The 14,326-nt window shown below is 39.0% G+C and overlaps 1 protein-coding gene across 3 annotated transcripts in view; it reads right to left on the reverse strand.

Annotated features, from left to right (window-relative positions):
* Window positions 1–14,326, reverse strand: part of LOC309652438 (neuroligin-4, X-linked) — a 901,103-nt gene that overhangs the window by 424,619 nt on the left and 462,158 nt on the right. For all 3 annotated transcript variants that reach the window (XM_082446221.1, XM_082446220.1, XM_082446218.1), the window contains one exon: window positions 2,557–2,644. The gene's annotated coding sequence lies outside the window, so the exon portion shown is untranslated. The remainder of the gene's footprint in view (window positions 1–2,556; window positions 2,645–14,326) is intronic.

Here is a 14,326-nt window from a genome sequence, read left to right on the forward strand (position 1 = left end):
GATGAGGTTATTACTTGATATAATACATATATATTGGCAACAGGGGACTACATGAGACAGCACGTCCCTCCTCCTGAGATTAACTGAACATTAAATTACCTTGGTTTGACAGTGGAATAGAATATCAGCAAGCCTTATAATTCTCTATCATGTCTTCGTTTGTTTATAAAAGACAATCCTACAGCATTTCCACCTAAAACCCTAATGCTCGTTCTGTTCAGTTACAGAGAAATTTAACAGCCTGTGTCATCAGTAATTAAGAAATCAAGGTAGTGCTGTTCCTTTGTACAGTGCAAATATAGAACATGGGTGTGTATTCCCATGGATGTATACAAATGCATTCAGAGGGACGTCAGTGGATTGAAGAGCGCTTGGGTAGGCTGATGCCGCTAAAGTTTTTTTTTTTTAAGCTTCCAAGTTCAACAGCAGTTTTGGACCTAAAGGGTCCCACCAATTCTGATTGTTTTCATTAAAAAAGCATGTTTTATCCAATCACCACAGAAAACAATATGGAGGCTCCTCAAAAAATTAAAAATATATCTACTATATGATCCAGCAATCCACTACTTGGGAGTATACCCAAAGGAAGTGAAAACAGTTATTTCCAAGAGATATATGCACTTCCCTGTTCACTGCAGCATTACTCACAATAGCCAAGATATGGAAACAACCCAACTGCCCATCAGCAGATGAATAAATAAAGAAGATCTGGTATATATAAACAATGGGATGTTATTCAGCCAAGAGAAAAGAAGATATCCTGCCATTTGTGACAACACAGGTGGTCTTTGAGTACATTATGCTATGTGAGATAACATCAGACAGAGAAAGACAAGTATGGTATGATTAATCTTATACATGGGATCTAAAAATGTCAAACTCGTAAAAATCAGAGAGTAAAATGGCAGTTACCGGGGGATGGGGTTGGGGGATAAGATCGATGTTGTTTAAGGTTACGAACCTGCAATGAGCAGTGAATAAGCCACAGAGATTTAATGTTCAGTATAATAAATATAGACAACAGTATTGTATTATAATTATGTAACGTGATAAATATCACTACAGTGGCAATCACAGTACATTATATAAATGTATCAAAAGTAACAAGTTGTACACCTTAAATGTACACAATGTTTTACGTCAAATATATTCAATAAAAAAAATGCTGTAAAGAAAAAAGAAAGCACGTTTTTATACTGAAAAGGAAGATCTATGAGGGGGGTGGAGTTACACTGGATATTAGAATATACAAAATCTTTATAATGATGGTGATGTTGAACTGGCACAAAAAAAACAAAGAATGGAATGGAATGGAGTAGAAAATAAGGGAAATAGACCAAGGGATATATAGAAGCTTCATATATCAGATGAAGCTGGATCTCAAATCATTTGGGGAATAATGGATGTTTTAATGAATGGCTATATTGTAAATGTCTGCAGCCGTTTGAGAGAAGATAAAAATTAGATTCATTCCTCACACCATACCCAAGAATGAATCCCCAGTGGACCCAAGATCTAAATGTAAAAAGAAATGAAACCACAAAAGTACTAGGAGAAAAAGTGGGAAAATTCTTTTATGAGCTGGGTGTAGGGAAATGGCTTTCTTAACAATGATGCAAAGCCCAGATTTAATAAAAGAAGGGATTGATAAATTTGACTACATTAAAAAAAAACAACCTTCACATGGTATAGAATTCCATAAATAAAATCAAAAATGAATGAGGAGAAAATATTTGCACTATTACAGATTAAAGGACTAATATTCTTAATATACTAAGATACTGAAGAGCAAAAATAAAACAAATGGGGCAAAATATCACACTAGATAAATCTGGACAGAAGGTATGCTGATTTGTAGCATTCTCACAACTTTCAACTAATGTCAAGCTACAAAAGAAAGAAGGCTTTTTTTAAAAAAATTATGGTTTCCCTAGGAATAGTTTGTTCTTAGCACATAGTACACACTCAACAAATGTGTCTTAAATCAGTATTGTAAAACGAATAAAACTTATAGAGAATTTAGATTTATATAAAATTGAATTGGAATGTGCATATCATAAACTGGTCTTCAATAATGATTCCATTTAATTTTTTAAAGCATGTGTTTATAAAGGAATGTCTATTTGCATATTATCATATGGATGAGAATCAGAGCTAAGAGTCATTTTAGTCTCAAGTTAACCTTTCAATGTGAGTAACCGTCAGAGTCTCTGATGGACTGACGAGGGAATGGACTGAGGTCTGAACTCCCCATAGGGAGTGAAGACCCAGCCATGACTGGAGTCCCTTTTACTGCACGTTACTTTCCCAAGTTTCCCGTGAGACTTCATATTTAAGGAGCCATCAGGAGTATCACAGCATCAATTACACACAAAGATGACGGAAGTGCTGTCTCACCGACAACCATCAGCATCATCGCTGAATGTCCTAGTTTACGGTCTTACTTGGTCATCACCAGAGGCTTTGCCCATCACTGTAGCCACCCTTCAACTGGGTCCTCTTTCCCTTTTGCCATCATCACTTTAGTAAAATATGGGTGAATATGATGAAACTTACCCAGGCAGCCAGGAACTTCTCAAGGCTTCGTAGAACTAGAGGTGCATGGGGAAAGAACTGCAGTGTTTGTGGGTAACACCAAGACTTTCTGAAGAAAGAGAGAAAGCGAGAGAGAAACAAATGGTAATTAGAACTATTCATATGGAAGAGGGAGAAAGCACAAAAAGGGAGAGTAACTGGAATTAGTCACAGGGAAACATTCAATAATTATCAGTCATATATCGCCCAGAATCCATTCAGAGATGCACAATGAATAAAGTAAGATAACTTCCTTGTCTTGCTTCTTAAACTCTCTCTTATCAAATATTACTTTGGAAATACCCGGCATCTCCTTTTCAAGACTTCTGCAGCTGTGACATTCCTTCTCTGATAAGCATTAGGGGAATGGAGTAAGATTCCTTGTTGCCTAGTTTTATACGTTTTAGCTAAAAACCACAGGAGACAACTTTGAGTTTTACATATTTGGATTTTCTCCTCAAATGCTGGACATGCTTTGTGTTTGGAGAAGCGTCATCTTTCAGAAAAAGAGAGGCTTAAAGGCCAACCAATGGAACCACCGACACCTGGAATTCTGGCTGCGTGCAGGGGCATTCTTGCTGTTAGAGATCGTCCTCAGGAAACCAGAAAACTGGGGACCTGCGGAGGAGTTTGCCAGACCGGGGATAGCTCCATGACCACACTGCGGTTCTGTAGAAATATTGTTGTCTTGGAATTTCCTGAGATTAGGATGTGCTGGAGAGTTTTGCTCCTTTTACTTTTCTGCTTGTAGTGAGAATTTTCACCAGCTGGTTCACATCTCCTGTCTTCATTTGACAGCACTGTTGTTTCGTTGGATTTTTCTTCCTGTTCCTCGGCATTTTGTGAACACAGGTTCTAGGTCTACATCACTTTCTACGGTGACTGTTCTAAACTGTGGTCTTTTTAAGGGATGATTGTGGTGGGGTGGTAGCGTTGGGAAGGGGAATCAATTTTCCCTCCTTGTTCCGTTTTTCCCTAGATGGCCGTGCCTTTAAGGGGACGTTATTTTGATTATTTCCCCAAGGCGATGCTGCTCTCCAGCTGCTACACCTGCACTCCCTTCTCTGAAGCCTGTTCCCTCTTATCACGTTTTGTGAGCCACAAAGACCCATGCTCAGTACTAGGGTGCTTATAAATTTTATAATGTATATAATGTTTATGTAAAAGCTTTATTTTATAATTTACATAACATTCATATAAAATGCAAAATCTTTGTTTTGTAATTTATATCATATTCACACAAAATGGAATGGTTATAATTTATGGTTTAATGTTTATAACGACATTGTGGGTTTTCAATCCATATTATGGAGTGAAGAATTTTAATGGGAGTGGAAGTAACACACTCTCAAATTCCAAATTCTTTGACAGAATTGTGAATTTTCTTCTCATTTCAGAGTCAATAAAATCTCTCATCTTATTGAAAACTGAAGCTAGTAGATGACAGTGCTTGGGAATCAATACAATTCATTTTTGATTCAAAACTGAAAGTAAAAAAAAAAATCAGTGAATTCTGGCATGAGATTATGAGCGTGCAATCGCAGAGCTTAGCTAAGAAGAGCAAGAAATTTAATAAATAAAATCATAATGATTTATTATCACCCATCCTTTGGGAAAAGTGTGGAAGAAAGAAACGTATTAAAAAAATAAGCAAATGTGAAGGGACTTCAAAGAGGCAGCAGCTGACTCCACAGCTATGCTAGCGTAATAATGTACACAGCATAATACAAGAAACGCAGAATCGGTATTTTTCAAGCGAGACATGCCACTAATATTTGAGTTCCAATATTTTGACAACTGCCAGCGATGGCAGGTGCCTATAAAACTAGAATAAATGTTGTCGTAATACGTTGTTGAAATTTTATATTTATTTTTTCACAAATGGGAACTATGTTTTGGTATCTCCCGAACAGACAGCCAAATGTTCACCACCCGAAGAACGAAGACACAGCTATGCTACAGAGAGTACTGACCTGGAAGATAAGACAGCAACTTCAACCAGTGGGGCTCTTTGCCTTAATAACTCTGGCTTATCCAGTAAACAATACACAGATCAATGGTCCTGCTTTATCACCTCTCCATCATAAGCTTCACATGCTGATTCTTTTTGCTCTCACCTACCTTCCCTACTCAAATGGATTCCCGCGTATCTGAATTCTAAAATGCATTCCTAGTTCACGTACCCAGGGCGTTCTATAATAAAATCAATAACCCTCAGACGCACATACATCTGTAGTAAGTATCATACCCAGCACAGCCATACCCAGGGCATTCTATAATAAAATCAATAAACCCGCAGATGCACATACATCTGTAGTAAGTATCATACCCAGCACAGCCATACCCAGGGCATTCTATAATAAAATCAATAACCCTCAGACGCACATACATCTGTAGTAAGTATCATACCCAGCACAGCCATACCCAGGGCATTCTATAATAAAATCAATAAACCCACAGATGCACATACATCTGTAGTATCATACCCAGCACAGCCAATCTGTAGCATCCTTGATAAATAACAAGTGCTGGCTTAGTATTCAAGAAGCAAAGAAGATAAGTTTCTATGACTGCACCTCTTAACATTGTAGAGAACTCTTCAACTCTAGAATATGACTTCATGGAAGAATCCTTGACCAATCTCTCAGGTGCTATTTTGTCCAGATGTCTGCTTTGCAGCAGGGGGTGCAAATTTAGAGGCATCTACTCCTGGTTGTAACCGTGAAAGTCACTCTCTCAGGAGAATATACAGAGTTTTCAGGAAAATAAATATGGGAGATACAGACACTGGAAGAACGACTTACTTTAAGCTGCAACTGCTCTTATTTTGCAAGAAGTCGTTTATGTGAAAGAGCCCTGTAGCTTTTCCATGTTTCCAGGAATTATTCTTCGCTGAGACAACTCCCCCAGAGGCTGGAGAAGTTTGCTTTTATCGCACCTCCCTACATGCATCAGCTCAACAAAATAATTTCTACAGGTCACATGAAGTATGTTCTTAGCCTAAGTGAATGAGAGCTCATTACATTTTAAGATGATTTAAATAATTTGTAAGGCCCCTTGGGTTAAATGGCCATGCCCAGCTATGTTGTAGAATTGGGGGCGAATAAATTATTTGGGGGGAAAATGGAGTTGTCATGGGAACCAATGGCTTGAAATAATATCAATATAGTCCCGACTAGCCTGCACATGAAGGTCAAATAGAGATTTAGTTCAGGGATTCTCTGCTCAGAGCAGTAACAGGCGTTGACAGAACCACATGTAAGTGGAAGAACCCAACGTCAGGAGGATAAAGATGTGGCCCTATTCCTACCTCTGTTATTTCTTACAGGAAAAAAAAAATCCCATTTTTCAGATAAGCCAACTCATTTCATAACTCCACACCCTCCCCACTTAATTATTTCTTCTCCAACTTTCCCATCTTCTTCCAGCGCCGCTCAAGCCCCTGCCCCATCAATTTCCTCTGGAGTTCAGTTTTTAAATATCACCCCTTCATCCAAACGCTGCTAACCTACTCCAGGGATGTCTAGATGCTTCCTCCTTTTGATTTGTCCTTGTTTTATTGTGTCCACTGCACTGCCTGTTATTCTACTTTTACATCTCTGTCATTCTGGGTATGTGTGTGTGTACGAGGAACATTTATTTATGCAGTAAGACAACATACAAAAGAAAACAAGAAAAGGATGGACACAGGATTGAGGACAGCCGCTTCCCTGGATAGAGGAATAGAAGGAGGTGGGGTGTGGAACCAGATAACAGTATGTAGGTTATTTTGAAGGTTCTGTTTTTGTGTGGTTGCCTCTTTGACGATTATGAACACACAAAGAAATGCATGAACCATTTCTAGACTAATGGTGAGAGTAGGTCGTGAGTCAAGACTCATGTTTCATGTATGTTTTTGGAACTGAGGTCCAGAAAAAAGGTGTTACACTTACGTCATCTTTATGTATTTTCTACTTTCCCATTGGTCAAATCTCTTCAAAGATATATGACAAAATTCTTAGTTCCTGTGTCAATGTGGCCTAACACTGCATTTCCTCATCTGTCAAATGGGCATAATTACAGTATCTACTTCATAAAGATGTTGTAAGGATTAAATATATCAGTACAGGAGAAGGTTCTAGAGAAAGACCTGGCACAGAGTGGACACTGAAGGAAAGTTAGCTCTTGTTCATGGGATTATTAAATGAATTCTGTTTCTGTTGTCATTTAACCAGAATTCTGGAGGGAGACACGCGTCTACTTTGGCTCAGGGGTCCTGGAATGTCAAAGTTACATGTGGTGCCATTCTCTTGGTCTCTCTTTCCTTGATGGTCACAACATGTCAGCTGTAGCTCCAGCCATGTCTCCATCGCAGGCAGGAAGAAGGGAAAAGGAGAGAATAAAAGGGAGAAGTCAGCGAAATCCATTTCAGGTCAAGGCACCCTTGTGGAAGCCAAAGCAATGATATCACTTAGCTTCAAGGGAAGACACACCGTGCAGTCCTCTTCTACTGGGAGACATTAACACTCAGAACAAAGCAAGAGGACCACTCAGTTTGAGATAAAGGACGATGAACGCTGGGCAGGCCACTCTCAAGAGCTCCCCAACTTCCACTCCTATCTAACCAGGCTCGTTCTATCCTGTCCAGCCTAATAATCAGTCCCATTGAAGAGAAGTTGTAGACCAACTAAGCTCTGTTCTCTTCACCTGCAATGAAGACCATGTCTTCTACAGCAAGCGGTAGGCTGTGTTATTGGTAGAACTATAAAATTCTACCAAAATACTCTGGTAGAACTATAAAATTATGAACATTTTCTGCTGTACTCAGCATCTATATAAGTGCCAACTTATCCTGAAACTGAGCTTTCTTGACACCCAACTTACGGTCCATGCCTGTCTGTCGTTTTTCCCTTGAGGGCCTGTCACAGAATGTGGACATAGGCTTTGAATATGCCAAAGTCAGAAACCTCCTAGATCTGCAGCCTCAAGGACTGGGATTTTATGTGCAAAATTTCATTTCCAAGAACATCTATTCTTCCTGAGTCATTTTTCTGTGGAGAATCTCAAGCTACAGAAACATAGTATATCAATTGATCGCTTGCCTAAAACCAAGTGGAAACACTCAAAGTTCCCCCTTGTATGAGTATGAGCGACTCTGCAAAGTGTATGAATTGTACCTAACTCCAAAATGTGAACTGTCTTAAATCAATTCTTCCATCATGGTCAGAATTATGTCCGAGTAATGGATTTCCACTAGAATTCTAGGAATTAATAACTAAACCTACCTCTTTTTTTAAAAATCACTTTTACATACCACTTTTTAAATTTTAAATTTCACTTAATGTTAAAATGAGTGAGACACCCAGATAATTCAAAACTCATGAATGTTTCTTTTGATATTTCATGCTCATACTTTTGTTTTCTCCAGGTAAGATTTTTATGCACCTATCCAGTGTTTCCTTTATGCAAATAAAAAATGAATATATAATCCTTTTAACCCCTTTCCAACACAAAAGTTACTTTTCTACATACATTAATTTGCACCATATTTTTTCATCTAATATATCATAAAGAATTTTTATATACTTAGCAGGATTTTACCTGCTAGTTTTCAAACTTTTTAATCTGTCCAGTCCTACTCTGCTAAAAATCATTTACCCTGCACATCAACATCCATGGCTTTACCTCTCTTGGGCATGTACTTTGCATTTCTTTCACCTAAAACAGGTTTCATGACCCTTAAAGACCAAGAAAGCTAGGCTATGCATTGCCTCTTACTACCTTCAGCAAGTTTTGCAAAAGATAAACTTCCAAAAACTCCATGAGCACTTAAAAGCCAAAGTGTGTTTTAAAGAATGTTTGCCACGCCTCATCCAGAATTTTTATGTATGCTCCAGTGGGAATGTTGCTTTGGTAAAAACAGTCTGCCATATTGGTAGAAACAAAAATCCTACACTTCTTCCTGCCCGTGCATCCTGCCTTTACTTCTCTTGCTCACCTTCTTGAGTGAAGGATGCCAGCAGCCTCCCAATGAACTTCATTGACTACAGACTTTTTCTTATTTCTGTCTACTGGCAATGACTTGTGAGTTTAATTTTATTCAAGTGTTTTATTTACATGCCAATACCCTGCCCAAACCTTACTATGCTCTTCCATTGTCCAATTATAGATCCAAATTTTGAGATTTCTAGGTCTACTTCAGTTTTTACGACTCTACTTGGACAAACTCATGTTGACTGCTTCTCAATGACGGGGCTCTTTCTTCATCAGTCTGACTTAAGTGAGGTCTCTCAAAACATTCTCTTCTCATTCTCAGTGCCGTTGGTCATTTTATCCTTTTCTTCTGTGAAACAACTTCTCTTCTTCTTTATTTTGGAGGTAAATCCAAATCATTCTGCAAGCCCATCCTTGTTTACGAGGCTTTTTACTAATCAAGGTAGCTCTGACCCCAATAATAGCCTGAAGCATTTCTTGTAATTGCTCCAGAGGAACAGGTAAATACTGAGACTTTTACTGTTCGTTGTTTTATGGGCATTTACTTCATGCTCCCAATTAGTTTTAATTGTAACAAAGATTTTTAAAAATGATCCATTCATCACAAAGTGCCTATCCGAATGTTCACTGTACTTAACAGAAGAGCCACATAAGGCATGCTTTAAGAATGGTCTATGTAAAGTAGTTTTAAACTAATGTTTAATTATCTCTTTTTCTGAGAATGGAGAACACGGCATTTCTTCAATTAATTAGGATACTGCCTGCTAGGATTGGGCACCACTGAGTTCATAGTAGATCCATCACTTAACATGCAGCATGGTGGGCGGGGGAGGTAAAGCATTCTCCATGCTCCCAGATCTTTAGGTCCATTCTTCTCTCCAAGACCATGAGCTCATTCAGCAGATGCACCATGTCTCCATGTGCTGTATCCTAAACAGAAGCAGATGACACAGTATCCAAGCTAAACTTCACTGCCATTTGGTGCCATTCAAGAAAATGTTGTCCAAATAAACGGAGAACAGCAAATCCTTGATGTTTTAGAAATCTAGAACGTAGGTGGGCTACTTCTCCTTCAATCAATCCTCATTAAGTTAACTCTTCAGAATGGGTGTGATGAGAACTTGGGCAGGAGACACTGTGGAATTTTTTTTTCTGATGAGTAATCAGAGTTCACTCTTTCCTGATATTGAAAGACAGTGGATCTACACACTTTAAGGAACATGAAACACAGGACAGTATCCACATCCTATATTGCAACTTACGGATTCTAAAGAAGACTCATGGGCCTCCCTGGTGGAGCAGTGGTTGAGAGTCTGCCTGCCAATGCAGGGGACACGGGTTCGAGCCCTGGTCTGGGAAGATCCCACGTGCCGTGGAGCAACTGGGCCCGTGAGCCACAACTACTGAGCCTGCGCATCTAGAGCCTGTGCTCCGCAACAAGAGAGGCCGCGATAGTGAGAGGCCCGTGCACTGCAATAAAGAGTGGCCCCCGCTTGCCACAACTAGAGAAAGCCCTCGCACAGAAACGAAGACCCAACACAGCCAAAAATAAATAAATAAACAAATACTTAAAAAAAAAAAAGTAAAAGTCTATAAAGAAGACTCATTTGGGTTGATGGAGGGCAAATAGGAATTAGTTAAGCTGGTGAGAACCAAAGAATAAGAAAAAAAATGTAAGCAATCTATATTCCTTCAGGAAGGTGAATATACATAACTAACAAAATTCCCTGGTTCTATTCCCTAAAACAGAGCCAAGAAAATAATGCATGATTTGACTTTTATTACAAGAAGTTATTTAATCCATGCCATTTCTCAGAATCTCTTTGGTCTAAAGGTTGCCAACTTTTACCAGCAGAAATCAAAGATCATATTTGCTTCTCAGCAAGACAGACTGTGCAACACCAAGATGCTGAAATATCACCATTTTAGTAGGTTGGGTGCATTGGGGACCCTAGGAGAACATAGAGGAAGAAAATGATTGATTTTAACACACTGTTCATGGGCGAGGTTGCAATCCCAGTGGCATGTGAGGCAAGCAGACGTGGTAACCACAGACGTCATGAATAGCTCCGTGAAGGAAAGTGGCATGGCCATGGTTTGCAGGGGACTCCAGGAAGTTTCTTTTGTTGGAGCAAAACAGCTTTTCAATATTGAAGGCAAAAGACATCTCTGGTAATGACAACCCTTTCAATCAACGCTTAGTAAATGCAAAGGAAATGGACTCATGTACTGAGTCAAAGAAAAGAAGAATGTTCTAGGTTGGAGGAACATTTTGATGACGTCAAGAACAAAACAAATTTCATGAAAGAGGAGTAAAGTATGCCTGTCTTGTTAAAGGTAGGACTTTAAAAAAATTAAGTCTCTCACTACAAGGCAATTTTCCTAAAACCTCTCAACATGGGTCTACCTAAATTTTGAGAACAGTTGTTCTAAACCTTAAGAGACAAAAATCTCCCATGTATATAACAGTATTTTATATATTGCTTGCATACTGTTATATAACAAATATTTGAAGTACACCTCTTATTCTCACATTGATATATTAATTCATATTAATAACTAATAATAATGATACTGATAGCTAACTTTATATAGTGTTTACTAGGTGTCAGGCACAAATGCTTTACACACAAAATAGTAACTCACTTAATTCTCAAAAGCTCTAAGAGGTAAGTCGTTTTTTATCACCACTCTATAGATCAGGAAACTGAGGAACAAAGGTAAAGGAATTGCCCAAGACCGCAAAGGTTATAAATGATGAAATATGAAACCAGCACTCTTACTCATTATGCTATAACTTATTATTTAATAATAATAATAACAGTGAATTCCCTAATTACAGTATAAAAAAGAAATAAGTTGTAAGTAATATGTGATAATATAGTATGTATTTTCACCATATGACACAATGAAGTGGTCCAAAGCTTTGGGGGTTAAACTGCTTGTGCCAGTGACGCAAATACCATGAGCAGTGTTGGAATTCTTCTAAAATTGTTAACAACTCTTGGTAAGTTTCCAAACAAATAAACTACAATTTTCCCTCTAATTACTTGGCAGCTGTGCTCTTGGAAAATTCAGTGCCTATTGTAACTGTGCAAAAAAAAAAAAAAAAATACGCCTTGAATTTAGATATAAAATGCAGTTAGGTTCTAGGTTCAGATAATAATGGAGAGCTTTTTTATGTAAACAGATACTTGGAGGGATATTTCAAAGTTGTGTGGGAAATGGTACAATTCTTTTTTTGCTTTTTTTAAATTATGTTCTGTTTCAACGTTATGGACACTGCAGAACTTTTGATCATTCTTGGCTGCCGCCTGCTAAATGACAGTAGTGACACTAAATTATCGTAATAACAGTAATAACAACAAAGTGCTATAACCATCATTGAAGAGCTACTGTCCTAAGGAATCCATGGGTAGAATTCAGGATGTCCTGAACTCTGCAATTCTAGGCAAAACGTTGAGTGTAGGTGCATTCTTCTTGGGGAGCTATCAGTAACTTCCAGCAAATTCTCAAATCATAATTAACATCTATTCCCCCAAAAGTTAAGAACCATTGATCTTGGGTATTCCACGATATTCTGCTTCTTCCAATCCCTTTTCCATCTGGTAACCGTTCTTTCTGGTTTGCAGAGGACACTCTCTGCAAGTTCAAAACCTGCATGATGTCGACGGTTGCCTCAGCATCCTTCTCAACTTAGCATCCGTCACAGACTCTTTTTTTTTTTTTCGCCGCACTGCGGCATGTGGGATCTTGGGTTCCCTGACCGGGGACTGAACCCACACTCCCTGCAGTGGAAGCGCGGAGTCTTCACCGCTGGACCACCGCGGAAGTCTCTATTACAGACTTCTCATTTCCAGTGAACGATGCCAAACACTGCCCACAGCTGCATTAAAATGAGCTAGGACAGGTGGGGCTGAGCGCCACTCTAAAGTTCCCAGATTCTGCCGTGATTTTTTGCTGGTTCTACGTGCAATGCAGAGGCGGTTTTCAGAGTCATTGCTTAAACATACAGTTACATTTGAAGGGCAAGCTGCAGAACCTCTTTCCCCAACCCCTTCCAGGTGCAAAGTCATGAGCATCTCCTTTGAAGGGCAGTATGCAGGGTGCTGGCTAATAATGCAACTTGTGTTGGGGCAGAAGCTCGTGCTGTGGACTCTTTCTGGTCTCCGATGATGGTGCCCAGTAGTACTGGCTATTTGGTGTACCAGTTGAGCCACGGCTGCCGCCAGGACCCAGACTATACGTGAAGCCATCAGGGCAAGGTTCAGGGTAGCGATAGGACATTATTGGGAATATGGCAAATGTGTGCTGGAGAAAGGAAGGCTCAATAGTACTGTCTTAGTGCATATAAATATTCTGTGAATGCCTGTGATGGTAGTTTCGCCATTAATGCTACAGTATAAATCCACTGTTATTTATTTGTGTTTGGCCATTCTGATAGATACGCACTGTCCATTTCGCGATTAGGGTCTTCAACTACCTGCCCAGATGTTGTCGCTGCATTCAGTGGGTGTTACTACATACTGTTTCCATGTGTTACGGGCTGAATTGTATGCCCTCAAAATTCACGTGTTGACACCCTAGCACCCAATATAACTGTATTTGGAGATAGAGTCACTAAGGTTAAATGAAGTCATTAGGGTGGGCCCTGATCCCACAGGACCAGTGTCCTTATAAGAAGAGGAGATTAGGACACAGATACACAAGGAGGGATGACCATGTGAGGACACAGGGAGAAGACGGCCATCTACACAGCAAGGACAGAGGCCTTGGGAGGAACCAGCTCTGCTGACACCTGGATCTTAGACATTCAACCTCCAGATTGTGAGAAAATAAATTTCTATTTTTTTAAGCTACCCAGTTTGTGGTACTTTATTATGGCAACCCAAGCAGGCTAATATACCATTTTATTGAGAACTAAAATGCAAGAAACATACATGTTTCTTGCATTTTATAAATCTTGCATATGTATATATGTATATATATATATACATATATACACACATATACATATAATTCCTTTCCTTGTGATGAGAACCCTTAGGATTACTCTCTGTTAAGAAATATTTTTAATGATATGTGTGTGGGTAGAAACCCTTTTTAAGAGAACTAATATACAGCTCCACCAATTTTAAGAGAACTAATATACAGCTCCACCAATAAAATCAATAAAATTTATTTCTCAGTCAATATTTTTTTAAACAATTAATCATAAAATTTATAAATTTATGCTTTTGTTTTTGTGTCCCCATTTCTCTCAAGAGACCTGGTGGAATGGTGAAATTATACAGTCACCTTATTCAAACTCTTCTTAACCCAGACACTCCCGAATTCCAATTCCTTTCCTCCTCATTCCTCTCCTTTAAACGGTTAGTCGTTTACAGAGAATATCGAACACCATTCTGACAGTCCCCTCGTGTGCGGCCTTCCCATAATGGCATTAACCATCGATTAAAATTTTAAAACGTTACCTTAATGTTTCACAATATTAACAAAGTCTTTAATCCCTTCTGGAAAATTAAATCCATATTTCTTCTTGGCGGACTGTGTGACAGCTATCGAACCAGCTCCCTAGTTGCCAGGCTCACGGGATTCCTCCCCGGGCATCCCTGTTGGTTCCGTCAACCCTAATAAATGAATCCTGGCTGAGAGACATGACTCGTAGGACCAACTGTAAAAGGGTTTTGTGTGGACGGTGACCTGTTTACACACTGTTCCCTCCCAGGATGATGGAGGAAGGTATCCAACACAAAGGAGTGAAATTTCAGAGTTTTGA

This window comes from Balaenoptera physalus (assembly GCF_965194825.1).
Source record: "Balaenoptera physalus genome assembly, chromosome: X".
Taxonomy (NCBI): domain Eukaryota; kingdom Metazoa; phylum Chordata; class Mammalia; order Artiodactyla; family Balaenopteridae; genus Balaenoptera; species Balaenoptera physalus.